Genomic DNA, 24,658 nt, shown 5'->3' with positions numbered 1-24,658 from the left:
GCTGCACACAAACAGGCTAAGCTATTCAGTGATTAACGATTGCTAAATTAATTAGCTGCACACAAACAGGCTAAGCTGTTCAGTGATTAAGGATTGCTAAACTTAATTAGCTGCACACAACAGGCTAAGCTGTTCAGTGATTAAGGATTGCTTAACTTAATTAGATGCACACAACAGGCTAAGCTGCTCAGTGATTAAGGATTGCTAAACTTAATTAGCTGCACACAACAGGCTAAGCTGTTCAGTGATTAAGGATTGCTAAACTTAATTAGCTGCACACAACAGGCTAAGCTGTTCAGTGATTAAAGATTGCTAAACTTAATTAGCTGCACACAACAGGCTAAGCTATTCAGCTAGCTGTCTGATTCATACCTGTCTCTTCCAGGTGTATGGGTTTGCTTAAAATGGGCACACAGGTTTGACCGTTCAAACTGTGGCTTACCCAAGTCTATGCTTTAATGGGGTTAATCAAGCAAACATGCAAAAAAGGGGAAGAAGGGAAATAATTTTTTGAAATAACCCAGAAACCAAGTTCAAAATAAAATTTTAAAAATGGGAAAATGAAACTAAACATTCAATGCTGTTCTTAGCTTCAAATAAATGTTAGTGTTCTCTAATATGAATCACCTACCTTCCTGTTAGACAACTAAGTTAGTTTTATGAGTCAGATCAAAACATGCTTCACACACTAAAACCCAGCAAAAATGCTTACATTTTTTTCAAAAGTGGTAATGAATGATCTGTAACTTCAACTTTCAACTTTAAGTTATGCCCTTTTGATCATAGGTGATGGAATAATCTGCCTGTGTTAATGAATTGAGTGATTTAAAAAATATATATATATATATATCAAAGTAGGAAATGCAATTCGCACTAGTGACCACCAGATGGTACTGAGTGCAGGTCTGCGGTTTGGGAAATCCAGCTGCAATCTGTAATCTATTGAATGGCCACCAGATGTAGGTGTTGTTCTCTAACTGACTGGGAGAATGTTGGTCACAACTGTAATTACGCCCAGCGGACACTGGGGCAGGTCTGCTGCTTATCAGCGCAGGTTTTTTACAGCTGCAGCAGCAGGCTGGCGACTGGAAATTAACTTTAACTTTTCCACAAGTTAAACCAACTTTCACCTTGCATTCACAACAAACACCTCTGAAAGCTAATGTTATCCTTTGCAGTAGAACTGAGCACAACCTAATCGAAATCCCCTAATTCACAAACGTTCTGTGCGAAACTCAAGTCTCCCAATAAACGTCTTGTTAATGGAGATCACAACTGTTCATTCTGTGCAACAGTGATTTGATGTCTGTCTTTTTAAGGCCCACCCAGGGACGCCATATGTTGGGAGTATGATTATTGATTGAATAATCTTGATCAATAATTATAATTACAAATCATAATCTGACAAAATCAATTTCTTAACCATAAATCCTCATTTACGAATTGAGACCAGAGATGTTTCTGGTGTTGTAATTGTGGCTCAACGCCTATGACAATTACAACCGTTAAATACTCCGTAATAATTAATAACTATTGCCGGAGATGTCACTGTTTAATTGACCGTTTCTGCCGAAACGTGTGGAACTTGAACCTTATTTTGACTGACACATCACTTTTTGCACACAATGAAACACCAAACGCTCTCTCTTTATCTATGTGAATATTTATTAATTTTCACCTACTCAACATGCAAAATTCTACACACACAGGGGTAACACATCTAAATAAGCAAAATCAACAAAAGGTAGTGGGTATGTATTGAGTCAACCAGCAGTTTATGGCACTACAGACGAAGGGAGAGGATATGAAAGGGGGGTGTGGTGATGACTGGTGGGGGGTTGGAGCGCAGCTTAGAGTGTCTTTTATGATCTTCTCATCATAAAACTTCCCCCTAACTCCTGAACACAAAGGATTGATAACTTTTGGTGGCAAGCTAGCACAGTGAGATTGAAGACAAAGGTAAAATGGAGAATTTTACCATGAGGTCGTTTTAACAGTCCAGTCTTGCAACGCACCCGTGTTCAGATAGTAAACACAAACAGCTCTGGGGAACACGGCGGATCCCGATATTACATAACACATCAAAGTTTCAACAAGCAAGGTTACATGCACATATTATTCAGAACACATGAGATCCTAACCAGCGATTCTGATCGCTTCTACAACCTCTGACCCTGCCCAGGCCTTCTAATAAAGAAATAAAAGATGGGTTTTACTTGTGTCGTCTTCTTCCAAGTGAGGGAATTCGAGCGAGGAAAAGCGGGGTTAAGTTAATGTGCATCCACAATTAACTTCAGGGGAACGGTCAGTCTTTGTCCTTTGGTCTTCTTGACAAAAAGGAAAAATATGATCTGACCATTAAAGTCGACTTGAAAATGAAACACGGTAGCGGTTCGTCTCTCCAGTTACGTGTTAACTCACGTCTTCGATCGGCAAAGTGAAATCTCTGGCCTTCTTAGTCCAAAAACTTCAGTTATGAATGGTTCGTTGTCCAACGAGAGAGAATGAATGAAACTCTTCACAGAGCTCTTCTCTTAAAGTGACGCGCTTCAATCACCAGACCGATTTCTAGCAGAAGGCAAGTTTTCAAATATGAGCGCCTCCTATATAGCACCCTGTGACGTCAGACTGGGGACGCCCAGTCATATCAGTCGCAATGCTCGATGGGATATGTAGGAGCGGGCTGTCCTGGGTACAAAATGGCCGATGCCATTGGAGGGGCACAGTGACGTCCAACAACGTGCAGATAATCCAATACTCAGCATACAAGTGGTCCAACATTAATAATAAGGTATTTCGACTTAGTTGGAAAATAACCCGAAGTGGGATTACTGGAATGACACCATGTTTATAAGTGGAAAACTCTGGCATCAGAACAAAAGGAAACAAAACCTTAGGCTAAATATTATTGAATATCTTTTTGTTATGTTAGCTTTGTACAATGTCTGTTGCATAACAGTGTAGTTCCTCAGTTTGGCTTTATCTTCCTGCATTCATAACATTTCCACACTTTTGGAACCCTTGTCATCTGCAAGCAAGACCTGTGAAAGTGTCCTCGCTTGCATAGTTTTGATGCACAGATGACTACATCCTCTGGAGCCCCCTGTGGTTCACCACAGTAGCATCCTGAATGTGGCTGTTTCTCTGAGATTGGGGAGACCACGGTGCATAGTACCGTGTAGTACTTTCCCAAAAGTTCTGGCAGAAGTCTAGTTTTGATGAACTGCACTACTCTGCTGTACGTCTCACTGAAGAACACGTCATCAAACTGAATGCGTTGTATAAACGTTTCAGTGGGACTCCACACAACAAAGTCACAATACTGTACACCTGCAATACGCATTTGGGCTTGAACTTGTGACATGTATTTGTGATTTGCCTTCAGTGTCATAACATTGTCCTTTTCCACTAGATAGAAGTTTGTGTCAGTGTTACAGCTGTTGGCAAGAGAGCTATGTTTGAGGGTAAAGGGACATTTTATTTCAAGCACACCTTTACCATGGCAGACACATGTAATAATCCCATCTGGCGATGCACCGATCCACGGCAAAGATGTGTTGATGATGAGGCCTGCTGTTGTCACCTGGAAATCTGTGTGATGATCTTGCAACGCTTTGATGTAATGTATCCTTGCTACTGGCTCATTTAGATTTCCCCATTTAGAAAAATTATGTTACACATGAATTAGATTGACTCCTTCTTACAACAATCACAACCTAGAGTATACTACTTCACATCTAAAACCTGTGCATTAGCTGTTATGCAAACATGATCTAATTATGCATTGTATACATTATCTAGCTGTGTAATTACCTGACTTTTCGACAGAGCAGAAATGAAATAGTGGAAGTGTTAGGACTGGGATCTTATCTGGAGCTTACATCACTTATGTCTTTGAAGTGTAATGATAATAACTTTGTTACTCTGCAATATCCCTTAAACATTAAATAAAAACCAACCCTGGGTAAACCTGGTTGGTTATGTAGCCTTTCCATATGCACTTCTGTCTTTACCTCACTGCCTCAGTAGAAACCTGACAGGATCGAGGGTAACAAATCCTTTTAATCAAGGATATGGCACTGTCCGTCCTGCCTGCCTCATGGAAGACCGATGCTGTGACTCTGCCTGCTCTTTGCTCAAACCACACCTTGCTGGCTGACTGTTCTCTAGTTGTCTTTTCTACTGAAAATGACTGCAAGATGTTTTGAACACTGAAGATTAGTTAAATGCAGTTTTTAATGTTGATACATCTGTTTATATTAGTGTTAAGCCAGGGGTCTGCAACCTTTACGTTCCAAATTTGCCCTCGGCCCAGCTAAATAACACTCGTTTAGAGCCACATGACCTTTTAAGTAAAAAGTAGTTTTTTAAAAAGGTCTTCAGGAAAAAAACATTAGTTGGTTCTTTTTTATTTTTAGCCTATGTAATCAAAACCCACTGTGGAAGATCCAAAGAGCCACTTGTGGCTTTGGAGCCTTAGGTTGCGGACCCTTGTGTTAAGCAAAGTACAAATAGCATACTTAATACCAGTACTTACCCAATATGCATTTACCAGAAGCTTTTACCAAAAGTGTAGTAATCTTATTGAATATACCAATAATATAAAAAATAAGGAAGTGCTTTACAAATTTAGTGAAGAATTAGACAGCCAATGTACAAAACCTCTTTTTCCGTTAGCTGAAGATCATCAAAGACCTTTTCACTCTCTACCAGTAGTGATGATAAATCTGCTTGTAATCTTGCATTCGAGAAGAGACTTATCAGAGGTTGTGGCAAGTTCAGTTGAACAGTCTTTGGTATGTATTTGTCAGAGTGACCCGCGATGATAGACAAAATAGCCGTTCCGTTGGGATTTCCTTCCTGGACATCACACTCATGCAGCTGTTGGAAGAACCTCATGTATTCATCCTCTGAAGGGACAGGAATGCTGGGCAGTGTAGTGGATTTTGATTTATTCTTCTTGGTCATTGATATTTTGCTCAGTTCCTCATACTGGATTTGAGATGTTTTGCCTGGAATGACCCAGGCACAGGCCTTCTGAGTGCTGGACTGTCCATCTTTGACATTGACTGCTGCCAGTAGTGCATACATCAGTGCAGCTGCATGGGAGCATGCTTCACCCAATCCTGCTTTACAGGTGCAGTGAGCCATTAGCACTGTCCCATCCTCTCTGACAACAACCCAGGGTTGTGTGGGTGTGGCATTTATGGCCTGAGAGTGATTCACCTGAAGTTAAAGAATGTGATCTATTAGTAAAGTAGAACTAGAAAATACTTATCAAGATGAGTGTGAGACTTTAACTTTTTCTTGGGACAAGTACAACATATTAACCTAAGGTACTCGGAACACCCCCCCACCCCACCCCCCCCCCACCTACGTGACGTTTTGCAACAGTCAGGAGCTTGATGTTCGTTCACCCACCCTTGAAATTTCAAAATTGTTTATTTAGGACCTTAACATCACTCTTACATTAATCATTAGTCCTGCTCTATGTTTCAGTAGATGATTTAAATGATCTTAGCTTACCCCTTTGCAATGCTAACAGTGTTAGCCGCTGTTTACATCAAGCATAAAGATCAGTAGAACACGACTTACCTTTGCTTTACACAAGAATATTTTCTTGTTCTTCTGATACCATATTTTTGGGTCAATGACCCAGCCAGCCGTGAAATATCGATAGGCATCCGTGCTTTTAAAAGCTTTCAGACTTTCCCCGGTGTATGAAGACAGGTTCAGAATCAGAATCAGAATCAGAAAAGCTTTATTGCCAAGTACGTTTTTGGACATACAAGGGATTTGTTTTGGCGTATATGGTTGTGTATCAGATATATGTATAAGTCGTGGAAGGAAAAATCTGGAAGCCTGTCAGTTGAAGAAAGGTGTTGAAAACAGTCTCCAGGAACTTCGTATGGATCGCATCCAATAACAGCGATTTTTTCGTTGTATCGTTTAAGTTCATGGGGATTTAAATGAGAACGATCCATTCTGGTCTGAGAGAAAGCGCCACGAAGCTTAGCGTTCGGTACTCAACATGGCGGTAGCAAGGTAGCGTGCGTGATGACATCATCCTCCTGAAACGCATCTATACTCATAGAATCTGTGGTTACAGTACGTAACCAACGTTACTACGCCGGGAACGGAAGACTCCGAACACGTTGGATCACGTTTGAAATTAAGCAATGTCTAGATAAATCAGGCAGATATTTCACGTCTACATAGTTATATTCCCGCACTAAAAACATTGTAGAAGTTAATTTGTGTCACATAAAGTGTAATTTTCCACAATTTACTCACAGCTTTTGTTGCTATGGTCCGCCATGGCTTCCCCTGCTTGACCAATCCGCTTTGACCCGCAATGAATGATGGGAAATGATGGGCCGCGAAGGATACTCACGACCCATCCTTCAAATCGGGCAAAATAAGGACACATTTGTCGGCCGCATTTGAGGGAGTCTTGGAATGATTCATGAATTGGGACAGCCTTCGTCGCCGCGCTGTAACATAATCGGCCTACAAATACGGCCTTCAAAGGATGCGGCACCTGAGGCTCGGCGTTGGTACATTCCCTTTCCGGTTGATTTTCTGAAATGTAAATTTGTTTTCTGAAATGTAAATTTGTTTCGGTACTTGTAAAAGTGTTTTGCACCCCCCGGCCATCGTACCTCCTAGTGTTTTGTTGTTTTCCTTCCTTTTTGTTAAGTTTCCTTTATGGTGGTTTTCTTATTACTTTGTATGGTTTTCTCATTATTATTATTATTATTGTTATGATGGTTCTTTGTTCTCCTTGGATTCTTTAGTTTAGTTTCTCATTTAGTATCTTTCTTGGTTTAGTTCCTCGGTTTTGTTTCTATAGTTCCAGCCTCCCTTTTTAGGTTAGCTTTAGTTATTGTTTACTTTTGGTTTGCACATTTTCTAGTTCTCTATTTCCTTTTGTGTTACTTCAGTCAGTGTTTGTTTAGAGTTTGTTTATTCTACAGTCAGGGTTTCTTTATGGGTTCTTTGTTTATTATTAGGTTGTGGTGTTCCTCTATTTTCTCTAGTTCTCTGTTTACTTTAATTAATGTCTATTTTAGGTTATGTCTTAGTCCAGCTCCTCTCATGTCCCCTTTGTTTTCTAGTTAGGTCTCCTTAGCAACTATCCATATTCCCTCAGTTCTCTGCAGCCTGTGCTCACACCTGTTTTCCATCCTCCTCTGATTTCCTGCCTCTGGTTCTCATTGGTTCATACCTCACTCCCCTCTGCTTATAAGCTCTCTGGTTCTCTTTGTTCTTCACTGGTTCCTCCCGTTCTCTACCCTCGACTATGCCTAAGTGTTTCTACGTTCCCTGCAGAATCTCCTGTGTAAGTTTTGAACTTCGACTTATTGTCTCATACTGCAGTGCTTCGCTTTGTTTTGAAAACCTTTGGAATTAAACTTGAAGATTCTTACAAACATGCTGCTGCCAAGCTCCTGTCTGCACTTTGGTCCGATCCAAACCCAGAATGTGACAGTGGCATATTAAGAGGCTGATTAGACAGCATGATTATTGCACAGGTGTGCTGACCACAATAACAGATCACTTTGAAATGTTCTGTTTTTTCACACAGCACAATGCCACAGATGTCGTGTGTTTTGAGAGCATGCAATTGGCATACTGACTGCAGGGATGTTGACCAGAACTGTTGCCCGTTAATTGAATGTTCATCCCTCTACCAAAGGCATTTCCGAGAATTTGGCAGTACATCCAACCGTCCTTACAATCGCACACCACATGTAACTAAACCAGCCCAGGGCCTCCAAATCCAACATGCTCACCTCCAAGATTATCTGAGACCAGCCACCTGGACAGCTGCTGAAACAATTGGTTTGTATAAACAAATAATTTATGCACAAACTGTCAGATACCGTCTCAGGGAAGTTCATCTGCATGCTCGTCACCCTCGCAGGGGTCTGGACCTGACAGCAGTTTGTCGTCATAACTGACTTGAGTGGGCAAATGCTCACATTCGATGGCGTCTGGCACAGTGGAGAGGTGTGTTCTACACTGATGAATCCCAGTTTTCACTGATCAGGGCAGATAGCAGACAGTGTGTGTGGCGTTGTGTGCGTGTTTGCTGATGTCAGCGTTGTGGATCGAGTGGCCCATGGTGGTGGCGGGTTATGGTATGGGCAGGCGTATGTCATGGACATCGACCACAGGTGCATTTTATCAATGGCATTTTAAATGTACAGAGATACCGTGATGAGATCCTAAGGCCAATTGTGGTGTCATTTATCCACAACCATCACCTCTTGCTGCAGCATGATAATGCACGGCCACGTGTTGCAAGAATCTGTACACAATTCCTGGAAGCTGAAAACATCCCAGTTCTTGCATGGCCAATATACTCACCGGACATGTCACCCACTGAGCATGTTTGGGATGCTCTCGATCGGCGTGTACGACAGCGTATTCCAGTTCCTGCCAATATCCATCAACTTTGCACAGCCACTGAAGATGAGTGGACCAACATTCCACAGACCACAATCAACAACCTGATCAACTCTATGCAAAAGAGATGTATTGCACTGCATGAGGCAAATGGTGGTCACACTAGATACTGACTGGTTTTTAGACCCCACCCCAATGAAGCAAAATAGCACATTTCAGAGTGGTCTTTTATTGTGGCCAACATAAGGCACACCTGTGCAATAATCATGCTGTCTAATCAGCATCTGGATATGCTACACCTGCCTGGTGGGATGGATCATCTATGCAAAGGAGAAGTGCTCACTGTCACAGATTTAGACAGATTTGTGAGCAATATTTGAAAGACATGATTAATTTGTGAATATAGACATGTTCTAGATCTTTGACTTCAGCTCATGAAAACTGGGAGCAAAAACAAAAGTGTTCATATTTTTGTTCAGTGTAGTTAACAGGGAAAGTGACTACTGTGTCACTTTCTTTAAAGTTTAAATATGTCTACGAATTTAGATTTTTTTTTTCAAAGGTTTCACAAGCCAGTTGCATAAAATGGAATTACATAGACAAGTACATACACCGAACTTTTAATATTTACTTCACATGTACGTCCTTGCCTTTCACCTCAAGGAGAATAAAGTAATGTCTGTACTTCCACTTTAAAAACACAATCTTTCCTTCCAGACCAGCCATCCTTGCATCTTACATCTGTTAGTTTGCCTGAGCAGGGCTGAGATGTGCATTTGTGGTTTGTGTTTAAACTGGACACTCCCTCTGATTGGCTTACAATTAAAGCTTACACCTAACTTAGCCAATCATCAGTTATGCGATTGTCTTGCCCTTCACTCCTTTCTTCACCAAAGAAAAAAAAGCTTAGCTTAGCTGTGGCTGTGAGCCATGATAGATGACAAGAGCTTCAATGAGTAGCTTTAGTTTATAACATGCCCCATTTAATTGTCGGTGACAGTAACGGCGTTGTAACGCTGAAAAAAGTAATTCGTTTGATCACTTGTTACTGAAAAAAGTAACGCCATTAGTAACGCGGTTTATTTTAACGCCGGTATTCCCATCACTGGTATTCACTTGAACCCTGCCTCAAAATCTATGATGCCTATCCTTTGTGGTCATGAAACACTACTTCTCATTTTTTCAGTCGTCAGAAAAGAAGTTAAATTCCTGTATGATAATCGGTAATAAAAAAGTTTGTGAAATGAACGTAGAAAATTACTCTTTTGATTTTTTCTCGTATCTCTACTAATAGTTTGACACAATCTTTTCTGAGCATACAACTGCAAATGCCTTTCCTTGGAAACAGGACATGTGAAAAGTGTTTTTTCTTTGTAAATAAGTCCTCCACAATAAACAGTGTCACTGCGGTCAAAAAATCCCTGTGTTCTGTTTTACTGCAATGGTCTCATATTTTTATTATTCATATTTTGCCAGTGCATTCTGCACAGTCTTAAATGTCATGCCGTGTTGCACCAAGGCTCCTGTCAACACGTGGTTGACCAAACATGACTAATGCTTTTTAAAAAGACAAACATTAGTACTGTTTGTCTTTTTGACCAAAACACATCTCTCACAGTCCTACTGCAAGTTTAATTATTGCCAGTGTGTTTTCCAAGTGCAGTCAACAACCCAGTGCCGGGTCACAGTAGTGACTGCCGTGTCAAGGCCTAAACCAAGGAGTTGTGTTACAATTACTAAAGTATGAAACAGCAAATTAAGTCAGATTATATTAATTGTTAAAAAACTTTTTTTTGTTACGCATTACTAAACATCCATCCATCCATCCATCCGGTAACAGGTACAATAGGGAAACCCATACATTCTCCAGCTACCCATTGTGTATCAAAAAGCTTCCCCTGACTAGAAAGGATGTATAGTCAAGTAAAAAACATATTCTCCTACATTTAAGAACAATTTTAACAATATTGAGAAGCTCAAGTAATAAATTTGCCACGAAACCTAAAGAAAAATACCTTTTTTACTTTATAAACTAATAAATACTATAAATATTTCTGGTGAAAGAGAAATATGCACACCCCCACATTTATTCTCACTTACACACACACACACACTTATCACACTTTTTCCCTCCCTCCCATCTGCTTAGCCTCTCGCTTTCTCTTTCTCCTTTTTCATTGTCCCTCAAAAATAGGTTTTTAAACAATTGGTTCTCTTGCACAGCCAACATCAACATCTTCTAAAGCCCAAAGATAAACATGGACCTTGGTCTATGACAGAACTGATTTTATCCCCAGAGAGCGTCAGCCAACTCCCGTCCCTCCACACAAACACAAACCTGCTGTTTGTGTTTCAGAAAACCAAAGCAGTGCAGTCAGATCAATGTTCCTATTGCCCTTTAGTAGCACAATTGGGCAGCAGACTTTTAAGATCACCTCCAAAGCTTTGTTTAATCTTTAATTGAGTAATCATTATGTTGGGTTTCTTGGCATGATGTGTTTTACTGCGGCCACAAAAAATAAAAAAAGGGTTGCCTGGGAAAAGACAGCATTATCATGAAAAGAAAAAGTTAGGAGTTTGGTAAACATCATTGCTATCACGGAGCGTCTTTCAATGGCCTTGACTTCTTCAAAGTGAAGAAAAAGAAGGATCTTTATGTTGGAGAGGAGTGTAACAAAGCACATGCAAGGCAGGTGTTCTGTGTCATCCCCAGAAGTGGAAAACAGCTTTAGTCACAGAGATATAGTGACCATAAAAGAAAAGTATGGTTTAAAAAAAAACATGATTGGGAGAGGCTTAATGTGATATGATGTCCAGGGAGGCTCTGTCAATTGGAACTGTATCACAGTTAAAACAATCGCATCTGTGTCCTGAAGATTAAGTGATAACCTTCTTGCTTTCTGCAGTCTTTCTGACCGGATTTAGCTTTTATGGTTCACGTTTTTGTCATTTTGGTTGCCGATTTGACCCACATGCAGAAAACACTCAAAGAGAAAATGAAGTTTAACGTGTTTATTTGTTCACAGGTCTGATGGAGGTGGGACCAGGGACTGGAACCTCTCGGCTGCATGGAAGGGTAACAGGTTAGTAGAGGATGATGACAATGGGGATTTTGCAGTGTGAGGTATCTTACAGTTTGTTGCAGGTGCTAGTTTGCAGGAGGGGAGTTATTCTGGGTCTGGTAAGTTTGGGAAGCCTGGTCACTGGTCACAGGCCTTGGAAAAACGGTCAATGATTGTGAGGATAGTGGTCATGCCGCGAGAATTAGGCAGTCCGGTAACAAAATCAAGGGTGACATGAGACCAAGGGCGATTGCAGGTAAGATAAGTTTTTGTGATCAGTCCATACCAGAATAGGATGCCCAGCACCCTCCAGCCAATGTCGCCACTCCTCCAGCGCTAGTTTGATGGCTAGCAGCTCTCTGTCCCCCACATCATAGTTTCGCTCTGCATTAGTTAGTCTGCGGGGAAAAAAAAGCACAAGGATGAAGCCGGTCATCAAGGTCAGAGTTTTGTGAGAGTACTGCTCCAACCCCCATATCTGAGGCATCAACCTCCAACATAAACTGTTTGGGTTAGGGTGGACCAGGATAGGTGCTTGAGAGAATTTTCGTTTCAACTGATGAAAGGCTCGATCAGCTTCCGGGTTTCACTTAAACTGGACCTTAGAAGAAGTTAGTGCAGTTAGGGGAGCAGCTGTTTGGCTGTAGTTATGGATAAACCTCCGATAGAAATTTGCAAATCCTAGAAATCTCTGAAGCTGTTTGTGAGAATCAGGAAGTGGCCAATCCAAGACAGCCTTGATCTTGTCCGGGTCGGAGCGAACCTGTCCACCCTCTAAAATAAATCCTAGGAAGGTGACTGAATCCTTATGAAACTCACATTTCTCCGCTTTAATGAATAGTCGGTTCTCCAAAAGACGTAGAACTAAGCAGACATGGTGGCGATGTTCAGTGATGTCCTTAGAGTAGATAAGGATGTCATCTAAATACACAAACACAAAAATGTTCAAATAATCTCTCAAAACATCATTGACTAGCACCTGGAATACTGCTGGTGCATTGCTGAGTCCAAAAGGCACAACAAGGTGCTCAAAGTGCCCTAAAGACATCTTAAATGCAGTTTTCCACTCATCCTCCTTGCGAATACGGACGAGGTGAAAAGCATTGCGTAAATTCAATTTTGTGAAAACAGTGGAACCATGTACTGGTTCAAAGGTAGAAGAGAGTAAAGGTAATGGATATTTATTTTTAACAGTTATTTGATTAAGTCTGCGGTAATCTATACAAAGATGTAATGATCCAGCTGCCAGAGATTCAGAGATATATTTTTCCATGGTGGCTCGTTCAGGATTTGAAATGTTGTATAGGCGACTTGAAGGTAAAGGTGCTCCAAGAAGAAGCTCTATTGCGCAGTCATAGGCCCGGTGAAGAGGCAGAGACAAGGCCCTAGACTTACTGAACACCATCCTCAGGTCATGATACTCAGTGGGGACTTGAGTGAGATCTGAAGGTTCCTCCTCCTTGCTCTCCGAAACAGAGACGTTAGGTGAGACAGCCGACTGTAAACAAAAAGATAAGCATTTAGATGACCAGGATTCAACACGGACTTCGGTCCAGTTAAGATGCGGATTATGAATCTGTGACCAGGGAAGGCCTAGAACCACAGAGTTTTGAGATATGGGAAACACAAGGAGCATGATAAATTATCTGTGATTACCTGATATGATTAGTTCGAGTGGCTTGGTCTGGTGAGTTATGGAGTGAAGGGAACTACCATCCAAAGCCTGGACTTGACGTGATACAGGAAGCGGTTCGGTCTCAATCTGGTATTTGCTGACCAGGGCTTGATCAATTAAATTCTGGTCGCTACCAGAATCAATCAGGGCCAAAAAACTGATAAGTTCGTTGTTATACAACAAAGTAGCAGGCAAGGTGAATCTAGGGGTCTTAGAGTTACAATGCTGGTCCGCCGGCTCCCCCTTTACAGTCGGCGAACCCCCCCTTTTGGCCTAACAGGGCAGGAAAAGACAAAATGATCTGGTGATTCACAATAAAAACATTGATTTGCTTATTTTTGATGCTGTCGCTCATCAGGTGTAAGTCTGGTCCTACCTAATTGCATGGGTTCTGGTTCAGGCAAACTGAACGGCTGGGGCGCTGTGTAAGTGGATCTAGATCCAGAGAGTAATGGTAACTTATTCACTGAGTGCCCAGAGCGGGACCTTCTCCTTTTTCTCATGCGTGCATCGATAAATATAGCGAAGGCAATAAAGTCATTTAATTTCTTAGGTTCAACCATCAGAGCTAACTCGTCTTTAACAGCCTCATCCAGTGATTGAAAAAATGCGGCCTGCTGATCCCACCCTAAAGCTGCTGCTAATGTGCAGAAATCTACTGAAAACTCAGTTAGAGGTTTGTTTTGTTGTTGTAGCGCCCACAAACGGCGCGCAATATGTGTCTGATCTGTCTCCTGAGCGAATGTTTGTTTGAACTCTTCAATAAATTCTTCATAGGTGCATCCAAACTGATTACTGTCTGTAAACCTGGATTCATCCCATCGAAGAGCTCTTCCTGTTAATAATCCTAATATGTAAGAAATCTTGACGTCATCATGAGGGAATGATTGAGGTGATCGGTTGAAAACCAGCTTACACAGTAGTAAGAAACCTCCACAGTTTCTGATCTCCCCAGAATATTTCTCCGAGTTTGGGGAAGTTACGTCACGTCCGGAATGTAGTTGTTGAGTCGGTGGAGGTCCAATAGCGCCACCAGGCGAAGGGGAGTCCTTGGTACTGAGAACATGCTGTAAGAGAGAGGATGTTGATTTGTTTGTCTTTGTTATTCATGAAGAGATCGGAGAGATGAACCTTGAGCCTAAATTTGGTGACTATGTTCAGTTAGAGGTCTTTTCAGTGTTTCTGCTGGGTCGGCTTGGCCTGAGTGCTCTATCATTTTGGTTGCCAATTTGACCCACATGCAGAAAACACTCAGAGAGAAAATGAAGTTAAACGTGTTTATTTGTTCACAGGTCCGATGGAGGTGGGATCTGGGACTGGAACCTCTCGGCTGCATGGAAGGGTAACAATGGGGATTTTGCGGTGTGAGGTATCTTACAGTTTGTTGCAGGTGCTGGTTCGCCAGAGGGGAGTTATTCCGGGTCTGGTAAGTTTGATAAGTCTGGTCACTTTGATAACTGATCCTTTCCACAGATCAGAACTTTGATTTGTTGTTTCCTTACTGATTTGGTCCAGTGGTGCCGCTCGCTGGAGGGTGGACAGGTTTCGCTTGGAGAAGCTGAGGTTATGGAGTCCAACGGCTGCCAGCAAAGCCTGATTGGAAATCTTGGCAATGGAGGTGAGGTCAGGTAGGTTCTTCAAGGAGCTTGAACTGGGTCTAAAACTGAACCTGGAAAATAAGCGAGGACAAGACTGATAAGTCAAAACTTAGAATAAACATGGTATCATAAACTTGGCCAGTTGAATGTACCACAGAGACAAAACACTCAGGCATCGAAGTGCTGGCAGCATGCTCTTTATAAACCTCCCAGCTTGATCAAGGAGATGGAGAACACCTGTCCAAACCCAACAGCACACAAGCGACACCTAGAGGCGAAGCAAAGTAAATAGCAGGCACAAATTACAAACAGGAACTCCCAGAGCCCGACAGTTTTAAAACTCCTCTAAAATTGAAAGTACATCTGTAGAAGAGCCTTTCAAAACCCTCTTTGGTCAAAAAGCCAAAATGGTTGTTTAGATGTAATTTACCCTTCTAAGCTGTGCTAAAGAGAGGTGGCTCGAAGTTGGGTTGCACTGTAAACTCAGTCTGAAGGTGACAAGTAAAATTGAAACTACTCAACGACAACCTACTTAACTCTTTGACCATGAAATAAAAAATAAGTAAGTACATTCTATTTTCTTTTAATGTAAAAGAAGAAAAGGATTTTGGATTTTGACAGTTTCTGCTCTCTCTTACTTATACATTTGGTGTTAAATGATCAACAAGAAGACGCAGATCACAACAGTGGTGGTAAAGTGAGGTGAATTGTTCCACAGACTGACATAAAACCACATGGGCTGTGAATGATACTTTAGAAATGGCCTTTCTGTTTTTAGAAAAATCATTCATGCCATTTTCTCTGCAGTCTATCACTCTAACCTAATCTTTGCTGTGCACACTGCACAGGAAAGTCCTCATTACTTTCAAAAAATTAAAACTATTACATCCATCAGAAATCTCAAACAAAAAGATCAAAACTTCCTCCACTTGGCAGTTGGAATTGCTGATGATCCTAATGACTCTCAGGGACAGCTTGTGCTCCCTAATGAAACCTGGCTGAATCATTCAGATGATGGTCATGCACTACAGCATGATGTCAGGTTCCTTTCCAACTGTCACATCTGCCACAAAATAAAAATGACCTGTTTGAGCTGGTATGGGCTGCACGGTGGCACAGTTGGTACCACTGTTGTCTTGCAGCAAGAAGGTCCTGGGTTCAATTCCCAGTTAGGGGGTCTTTCTGCATGGAGTTTGCATATTCTCCCCATGCATGCGTGGGTTGTCACCGGGTACTCCGGCTTCTTCCCACAGTCCAAAGACATGCCTGTTATGTTAATTGGTCACTCTAAATTGCCCTTAGGTGTATGAATGAGTGTGTGCATAGTTGTTTGTGTGTTGCCCTGCGATGGACTGGCGACCTGTCCATGGTGTACCCCGCCTCTCGCCCATAGACTGCTGGAGATAGGCACCAGCCCCCGCAACCCACTATGGAATAAGCGGTAGAAAATGACTGACTGAATTGTTATTCAGTGATTGCTGTCCAAACTAAATTTAAAGTTTGTGTTTAATCTTTAGTATTTTAATTTGGATATTACAAAGTAACCTTTTAAAAAGATGATCCACGCCAGTAATATAGAGTACACACATTTAACATGTACTCATCTTGGGCCTGAATGTCGTAATGATTTTTCAACAAAGTTTAATTTATTTTGGATTTTCTTTAAGCAACTGGGTCACAACTATACATACAGGTTCAAAAATATATACTGCTGAAAAAAAGTAAAGAAACACTAAAAACACATCAGATCACAATTGTAAAATGTATCATGATGGATATCCATACTAATATGAAATGGGTAATATGCTAGGAACAAAAGGAAGCCACATCATTTGATAAAAATTAAATTGATCAACCCACATAGGGCTCAATCCAAGTCAAAATCTAAACTGTAAAACTGATGCGACAGACTAATCCAATTTGCTGAAATGCCATTGCAGCAACTTAAATAGTACTTAGTGGTTTGTATGGCTCTCATGTACTTGTCTGCAATTCCCACTGAGCACAGGCCTATCAGAGGACCTTCAGCCCTCAGGCCACCCACATTAAGTTGTGTTTCCAATTGTCCGGTCAGAGAAATTCACGACAGTGGCCCGTTGAATTTCACTTTGTATCTCTAGCAGTACTCACTCTGTTTGTCATTGCACAAAGAGCAGATACCGGTCCCGCTGATGAGTTAAGGACTTCGACGGCCCTTTCCAGTTCTCGTGGAGAAACTGTCTGTCTCCTGGAATCTCCTTCATGCTTTCGAGACCATGCTGGGAGTCACAGCAAACCATCGGGCAATGGAAGGCCTTTCCCTCTATCTGTCTTCAGGAGAGTGAAGACAAATAGGGGGTTAAAACTGGGATATCATTGTGTATTCTAACAGGAAAATTATTGCAAACACATAAAAAACGGTTTTGGAATGGACAAAGCAGACTAATATTAAGTTTTTGGAAAGGCCTCACCCACAAACCAGTTTGAAACATTATTGAAGTTGTTTATTTATCATTCCACCCTAAAAAAAAGAACAGTCCAAATGCATTGTTAAAAGCCTCGAATTACTGAAATTCATACTGATTTATGAATGCATGTAAGCTTCTGACTGGTACAGCAGAAAATCTATGCAGCCACAAGCCTCAGTTAAAAACCAGATGTGAACCTAAAGAATCTTTCAACTGTCAAGTGTCAGAGCAAATTAATGTGAATTTTAACCATACTGTTTTAAAGGGCATGCCACAGAACACATTGCTCTTTTTCTGGACTCTTCAATCAAACATATAAAGAGCAAAATAATAGATTTAGTACTGAGCCTAAAATGTAAACAAGAGAATGATGGAAAGAGACAAACATGAAATTTGGCGGGGAAAATTATTGTTACAAAGCAATGTGATTTTGCATGAGTGGCCTGTTATCCATATACTATATCAAAAGACCAGGCTGTTTTGAAGCAATCATTTTAAAAGCTTGTGCTAAATTATGAATTTGGAATAGAGGAGCCTTTCAACTCTGATTTAGCCCAGGTCCTGGCTCCTTTATCTGTACTTTCCACTTGATTGGGACTGAGAAAGGAATGCAAAATGCTTCCGTTCGCCAACATATACACGTCAGGAAAAATAAATATAAACAAAAAATTTGACCAGATGCCACAAAGAAACAGAGATCGCTATAGGAAGCATTTAAATCAGTAACCATTTAAATCAGTAAGCTCAAAATATGCATACTCCTTCCATTTCAATGTGATTGCTTGCACAGTGCTCCTTGGGATGTTTAAAGCTTGGGAAAACTTTTTGTATTCAAATCTGGCTTTAAACTTCTCCACAACAGTATCTTGGACCTGCCTGGTGTGTTCCTTGGTCTTCATGATGCTCTCTGCGCTTTGAACAGAACCCTGAGACTATCACAGAGCAGGTGCATTTATTCAGACTTGATTACACACAGGTGGATTCTATTTATCATCATCAGTCATTTGGGACAACATTGGATCATTCAGAGATCCTCACTGAACTTCTGGAGTGAGTTTGCTGCACTGAAAGTAAAGGGGCCGAATAATATTGCACACCCAACTTTTCAGTTTTTTATTTGTTAAAAAAGTTTGACACATTCAATAAATTTCATTCCACTTCACAATTGTGTTCCACTTGTTGTTGATTCTTCACAAAAAATTTGAATTTTATATTTTTATGTTTGAAGCCTGAAATGTGGCAAGAGGTTGACCAGTTCAAGGGGGGCGAGTACTTTCACAAGGCACTGTAGATTTTCTGTATCTGATCAGCAAAAACAGATCGCATTATTAGTATACCAGATTGCTTTTAGTGGTGTACTTTGTTTCTAGTACATAGCAAGGAAACATTTGTATGGAGACAGATATGTAACAATAGGTTTGGTTTGGCTATGAATAACTAATAATAAGCACTCAAACAGTTAAGCATCATAAACAAAGCAAAACACAATGAAATAAACAATATTTACATTGTTTTATCCTAAATTAATTTTCTTGGCCCAGACACAACCTCTAACACGAACCGTTCTGATGAAAAGGAGGACAGGAGGTTGAAGGGCCAGTAAATTCTGTGTCGGCCGCTCTCAGTAGCAGCTGGGAGGGGGAGCATCTACTCAAACTGGCGCATGCGGGGAAGGCGTGTGGGGCTGCAGTTTCATTGCCATCTTTCGACAGGCAGTGTTGAATGGCCACTCCATGAATGTAATTAGGCACACCATCTCTTCTTGGGGAATCTTTGGTTCAGATTCCTTTTGCAGGACCTCAGACAGAAAGGTTAAGGTGATTAGTGTTATTTTCAGCAGACTGTACTTTACATTGTATCCAAGGTTTCTTCGAAGATGTAGTCTTATACTCAGCCAGCAAGATCAAAACATTCACGTACATGTCCTCCCATCTGCAACTAGTGGACGGCTGGGGGTAAAGACGAAGAAATGCTGCTGTGCAAAGAGATTTTTAGTTCTATGATGTCACAAGGTTTCCTGCTGTGAAACTCCTCCTTTCTGGGAGCTGTGCAGGAGGATGGGTTATACTTGTACATTCTGGGATTCAGAATCTTAACAAGTCTCTTTTCTGTGTGTAGTTCAGTCCTTGTTTCATCCCATAGCTAGACACCAACAGAGAAATAAATATTTATTTGTCATTTCAGGATATGTTTGATATATATTTCTCTTGTCCAGTGGATACTGGGAAAGTTGTTTGTTCAAAAGTAAGATATTTAACAGCACTTGATAGGAGAGCAGCTGCACATTTCTTGACCACCAAAAGTCTTCACTATTTCCATAACTGTTTTGAATTTTAACCAAGATATGCTACTCAGCATCCGAATATACACTCACTGGCCAATTTATTAGATACAACTTGCTAGTACCAAGTTGAGCTCTTTTTGCTGTTTGGAGCTACTTTCATTTTTCATGTCAAACACTCAACAATGTAGGAAATAACCCTCTGTGAGGGGCTTAGATATGGCCATTAGCAGAAGAACTGTTGAGTGCTAAAAGCAAAACCAATATATTTTTAGATGCCTTTCAGTTCCAAAATTCAGTTTTTTGTGTTACACATCCAGGTCCTTGAAGCCCCAGATTAATCAAACATAGATTTACTGATTCACAGATGTCATTCACTATTGCTGTGTCCAAATTAAGGGGCTGCATTCTTTGAAGGTCACATTTGTATGCTGATTACGTCAAGGTGAGGCAATAAAGGCCAAATTCGAAAGCTTCTTCCGTCCGATTTATTAACTAGTCTCAGATCAATCAATAGCTACAACTCTTTTGAATATTTAATCCTTAGTTTTTCTCATCCAAATTGCAAAGCACTAAAACCACTTCTGTTTGTTGTTTTGCACCGTCCACCAGGCCCTTACTCTCAATTTTTTAGATCAGTTTTCAGACCTTTTATCTGATTTAGTGTTAAATACAGATAAGGTTATTATAGTGGGGGATTTTAACATTCATGTTGACACTAAAAGTGATAGCTTAAATTTAGCCTTTAATGCTATCTTAGACTCAATTGGATTTGCTCAAAACATTAACAAACCTACCCACCTTTGACTTCACTCTCTGGACCTTCTGCTGACATATGGCATTGAGTGTAAAGACATAACAATATTTTCTCATAACCCTGTTCTGTCTGACCTTTTTTTAAAGCCTTTGAGTTTAATTCAACCGAGTACTCCACACCTGAAAGAAAATTTCATTATAATAGGTCTTTATCAGGCAATGTTGTAACAACCTTTAAAGAATCTGTTCCACTTTTAATTTCCTCATTGTCACAGAAAAACGTAGTGGAGGGCAATAATTTTGTTTCTTCACCTACACAAATTGATTCTCTTGTTCATAGTGTTACTTCATCATTGTGTGGTGCATTAGACAATGCAGCCCCCTTGAAAAATAATTATTCATAGGAGGCTACCTCCCTGGTTTAATTCAGAGCTGCATACTTTAAAGCACAATGTTAGAAAATTGGAGAGAAAATGACGCTCTACACACCTAGAGGAGTCCTACTTGATCTGGAAAAATAGCCTACTGTTGTATAAAAAGACACGTCACCAAGCTAGAACAGCTTATTTCTGATCATTAATGGGAGAGAACAAGAATAATCATAGGTTTCTCTTTAGTACAGTTGCTAAACTTACACAGAGTCATAGCTCTGTTGAGCCATCCATTCCCTTAGCGCTCAGCAGTCATGACTTTATGGGATTCTTCTTAAATTAAATTGATTCTATGAAAAATAAAATCTTTCACATACTCCTGAAGATGATTACTTCATCCTCAGCAAGAGAGACAACATTGGAAGTAACTGCAGAACCTGATTTGTGTTTGGACTGTTTTGATCCTGTGGAGCTTCCTGAGTTATCAGAAATATTAGCTTCATCTAAACCTTCAACTTGCATGTTAGACCCAATCCCAACCAAATTATTTAAGGAATTATTCCCTCTGATTACCAGCCCCATTTTAGATATGATTAATCTATCCTTAGTAAATGGATATGTACCACAAGCTTTAAGGTAGCTGTAATTAAACCTTTACTTACGAAATCTTCGCTTGATTGAGATGACTTGAAAAATTACAGACCTATATCCAATCTTCCATTCTTATGTAAAATTCTTGAGAAAATAGTTGCTAATCAAATGTGTGAGCATTTACACAACAATGACCTGTTCGAAGAGTTTCAGTCAGGCTTCAGAGCTCATCATAGCACTGAAACAGCTCTGCTGAAAGTCACTAGTGATATTCTTATGGCCTCAGATAATGGACTTGTGTCTGTACTTATCCTGTTAGATCTCAGTGCTGCATTTGATACAGTCGATCACAATATTCTCTTAGAAAGGCTGGAATATGCTGTAGGGATCAGGGGAACAGCGCTAGGCTGGTTTAAATCTCATTTGTCTGACAGATTCCAGTTTGTTCATGTAAATGATAAATCATCTTTAAACTCCAGGGTTAGTTATGGACTACCACAGGGTTCAGCACTTGGGCCAATTCTCTTTACTATATATATGCTTCCAAAAGGTAAAATTATCAGGCAGCATAGGATAAATTTTAAATGTTACGCTGATGATACTCAGCTTTACTTATCCATGAATCCTGATGAGTCCAACCAGTTGGATAGACTACAAGGATGTCTTGAAGACATAAAAACTTGGATGACTTTAAATTTTCTGCTTCTAAATTCAGACAAGACAGAAGTTGTCATCTTTGGACCGGAGTCTTAGTCAATCATTTAACCTGGATGGCATTAAACTGACCTCCGATAATAAAGTAAAAAACCTTGGTGTTATTTTTGACCAGGACATGTCATTTAAATCCCATATTAAACAGGTTTCTAGGATTTCCTTCGTTCACCTCCGGAACATTGCCAAAATTAGAAATATTCTATCCAGGAGTGACACTAAAGAACTAGTCCTTGCATTTGTTACTTCAAGGCTGGACTATTGTAACTCTTTACTATCAGGATGTCCACAAAATGTAGTTAAAAGCCTTCAGCTGATTCAAAATGCTGCAGCAAGAGTTCTGATGAAAATTAAAAAGAGAGATCGTATTTCTCCTATTTCAGCTTCCCTTCATTGACTCCCTGTTAAATCCAGAATATAATTTAAAATTCTCCTCCTCACATATAAAGTCCTTAATGATCTAGCTCCATCATACATCAGAGATCTGATTGTTCCATATGTTCCTAACAGAACACTTCGTTCTCAGACTGCAGGTTTACTGGTGGTTCCTAGAGTCTCTAGAAGTAGAATGGGAGGCAGATCGTTTAGTTATCAGGCTCCTGTCCTGTGGAACCAGCTCCCAACTTTAGTCTATGAGGCAGACACCCTGTCTACTTTTAAGGCTAGGCTTAAAACTTTCCTTTTTGATAAAGCTTATAGTTAGAGTGGCTTAGGTTATCCTGAGCTATCTCTGTAGTTATGCTGCTATAGGCTTAGGCTGCTGGAGGACATACTGACCACTTTCACCCTCTTCACTACCTTCTCACACTACTCTCCAATTTTGCATTATTTGCTGTTATTTCAGCTTTTAACTTTGTTCTCTCTCTTTTTTCTCTTCCTAGAAGCTAGACCTGGTCTAACTCTGTGTCTACCTGTGACACCTTTCTGGAGAGGGGCATCATCCAAGCCTCTGCTTGCAACAAGTTAATGCTCAACCTCTGCAGATGATCCACATGGCCCTGCCTTTAGTGTTTAACCATTTCTCTCTCCTAGACATGGCAATTGACTGAGCTTTTACTGTAACTAATTATATGTGCTGTCTTTCAGACTCTAACCTTGAAAACTGGCTCAGAGTTTATCTGTTGTTTATTTCTAAATGAAACGACTAAAGGAGCTACATCCATTAACATTTACTTTTCCTTCCCATAGAAAGTACTCCTGGATCAGTGCTTCTGTGTTCTTTTTGTGTCTCTGCTCTGTTCTCTCAAACCCCCAGTTGGTCGTGGCAGATGGCTGCTCACACTGAGCCTGGTCCTGCTGGAGGTTTCTTCCTGTTAAAAGGGAGTTTTTCCTCTCCACTGTCGCTACATGCATCCTCAGTATGAGGGATTGCTGCAAAGTCAACGCCAGTGACTGTCCACTGTCTCTACATTCTCATCCGGGAGGAGGGAATGCTGCAAGTCACTGACTGGATGCAATTTGTTGGGTTTCCAATAGATAGAAAAACTTTTTATCCAATTTGAATAAAAAGCTAACTCCGACTGCACCATTCAATGGTTAGGATTTATTGGAATATATGTACCTGACTTTTGTGAAGTGCCTTGAGACAACGTGTTGTGAATTGGCGCTATATAAATAAACTGAATTGAATTCTTCAAATGCGACTGACAAATGCAACATCTATGCCCCAGATTTGAAGGTTGGCTCCGGTATATCTTTTTCTCTTCTGCTCTCGGTGGGGTCAGACGCTTTTCCACTCTCTCCTTGATCCTCTACCATTTTTTGCCCTGCTTCAGTTTTTGTCTATGTTTTTCTTAGAGCCTCTGTTCGCATATTCTCCTAATTTGTTCATTATGGATTTGGTCAGCTGGTCTCTCAACGCAATCGATCAAATTTTCTCGACAGGAAGGCAGGGTAAAGGGGAACCCTCTCGTCCAGACGGGACGTTCTTCTCCGGATACGCAATGGATTCCTGGCAGCAGTGGAAGATTGTGTGCCTGACAACAATGTCAGTCGAGGACGTGGAATATTTGTACATAATTGGATTTCTGATAACAGGATTTCTGCTTTTTGGAGTTGGCGGTTACCTGGCTTATCGAAAGATTTGTAAAACATTGGCAGCTGTTCAAAGCACTCCAAAGCTGCCTGAGATGTTTGAAGGGATCTTTAGAGCTCTCAGCACTCAGACTGATATGTTAAGAGAGCAGAATCATAAGCTGGACGCGATCCTTGAACAGAATCGCAGGCTGGCTGCGTTTCCCAGACTCAAAGGTGATATGATTTAATCTTGGAGAAAGTTGTTTGCTCAGGATCTACTGAAAGTACTAGATATTTAGCTATTTGGATTTCAAATTGAGAATGCCAGTAAGACTTTGAAGGCAGGCGGAAAATCACAGCCGGCCTGAACCAAAACATTTATTGTTTGTCTAATTCAGGCGCCCCGATATGACCTTCACAGGCTTCTTATCAAAACATTTCTCCTGGATGTTCTGTAAATACGACGCTCTGCCCCAGCATCCCCGCTCATCTGTGAACTGAACTGTATGGTCGTTTGATAAAACTTCCATCTCTTCTTCAAGGACAATGGCACCTTTGTCAGTGTTGACAGTCTAATTCTTTGCACACATGATCATACTTAAATATTGGCACCCTCACGAGTCCACCATGCCCCTGCAAAATCTTTGCTTATGTGTGTTGCTTTCCCATGCTCCTTATTTTTACCTAAATGTGGATTTCATTTCTTCATTTGTTCTCCTTTTCATAGATTTTTAGATT

At 40.6% G+C, this 24,658-nt stretch overlaps 1 long non-coding RNA gene across 1 annotated transcript; it reads right to left on the bottom strand.

Moving 5' to 3' along the window:
* Positions 1-11,409: 11,409 nt before the first annotated feature.
* Positions 11,410-19,031, bottom strand: LOC124866086. The gene is made up of 9 exons (XR_007037719.1): positions 18,756-19,031; positions 16,878-17,053; positions 14,900-15,015; positions 13,131-14,818; positions 12,870-12,972; positions 12,294-12,395; positions 11,761-11,872; positions 11,546-11,627; positions 11,410-11,476 (listed from the first exon to the last, which is right to left on the bottom strand). It is a non-coding gene; the product is annotated as an uncharacterized LOC124866086 (long non-coding RNA).
* Between the last annotated feature and the right edge of the window lie 5,627 nt (positions 19,032-24,658).

The sequence above is a fragment of the Girardinichthys multiradiatus genome, chromosome 3 (assembly GCF_021462225.1).
Source record: "Girardinichthys multiradiatus isolate DD_20200921_A chromosome 3, DD_fGirMul_XY1, whole genome shotgun sequence".
NCBI lineage: Eukaryota > Metazoa > Chordata > Actinopteri > Cyprinodontiformes > Goodeidae > Girardinichthys > Girardinichthys multiradiatus.
The sequence above is the reverse complement of the archived record's forward strand: the minus strand, read 5'-3'. Positions and strand labels throughout refer to the sequence as shown.